General features: G+C 50.6%; 1 protein-coding gene across 5 annotated transcripts in view; it reads right to left on the bottom strand.

Annotated features, from left to right (window-relative positions):
• The window catches only part of LOC143289046 (peripheral plasma membrane protein CASK-like), a 661,124-nt gene extending 660,661 nt beyond the window's left edge, over window positions 1–463 (bottom strand). For all 5 annotated transcript variants that reach the window (XM_076597850.1, XM_076597848.1, XM_076597849.1 and 2 more), the window contains exon 1: window positions 336–463. The gene's annotated coding sequence lies outside the window, so the exon portion shown is untranslated. The remainder of the gene's footprint in view (window positions 1–335) is intronic.
• Between the last annotated feature and the right edge of the window lie 432 nt (window positions 464–895).

The following is an 895-nucleotide window of genomic DNA, read 5'->3' as shown; positions in this document are numbered from 1 at the left end:
AAGTAATCGCACTCGTGACTGGGTCAATGCCTTGCTGATCCCCGATTTCTGGTACTGCCAACCTGTTTTCATGGGCACTCGGTCAATACTTCGCACCCATCCTCCCACCTCTTCCCCTGTTGCAGACGATTTGTCGGCTCGCCAAAACGGCGGGACAAACAGGGAAGGAAAACCATCGACTGTGTATCATCGAGCGGACACATACACACAAACACACTGACACACGCGCGCGCACGCGTACGAATACGCACGCAGCTTCTGTCTAAACTTAATTTTGCATTCCCTCCCTTCTGCAACATATCTCCCCCTCCACCAAGCCTCCATTTTTAACTTACTTGATAGCAGGAAATAGTGACACGGGTCACTGTGTGCACAGTAATAATCCAAGCAGCACCAATGTCACACAAGCAGACGCCGTAACAAGTTGCAAGAAGCGTTGGGGGAAATCTCAGACAACTGAAACTAACAAAAGTTCACAGGTCAACCACGGTTATTTCCGCTTGTCACATATCCGGTGACTTGCGATGCATGATGGGGCTGACCAGTGGTTTGTGGGAGGCTCTGTCCGGGTTGGCGAAGTGCAAGAAATGCTCGCTGTCTGGACTGACTGGGAAAGATTTCATTGATCTCGTCTTCTGTCCCTGTGTGAGCCCATGCGCCTGTTTGTGGTGACAGCTCCTTCCTCATTAAAAGAGGATTTATTCACAACCAGGATTAGGGCAGTTCAGTATAATGTTGTACAATGTGCGTGCGTGCATCACTGAAGTGCAGGTATAGGCTATATGTTACATAACGGGATTTGGTTTTAGAGGGGGGTGCGGGGTAGGGATTGGGGGGAGGGAGGTACGTTGCCTGATGTCTGAGCGTGCTGCGCGCGTACCCCTGTTCTCTCACT

This window comes from Babylonia areolata, chromosome 13 (genome assembly GCF_041734735.1).
Source record: "Babylonia areolata isolate BAREFJ2019XMU chromosome 13, ASM4173473v1, whole genome shotgun sequence".
Taxonomy (NCBI): domain Eukaryota; kingdom Metazoa; phylum Mollusca; class Gastropoda; order Neogastropoda; family Buccinidae; genus Babylonia; species Babylonia areolata.
This window is presented reverse-complemented; position numbering and strand designations above follow the sequence as displayed.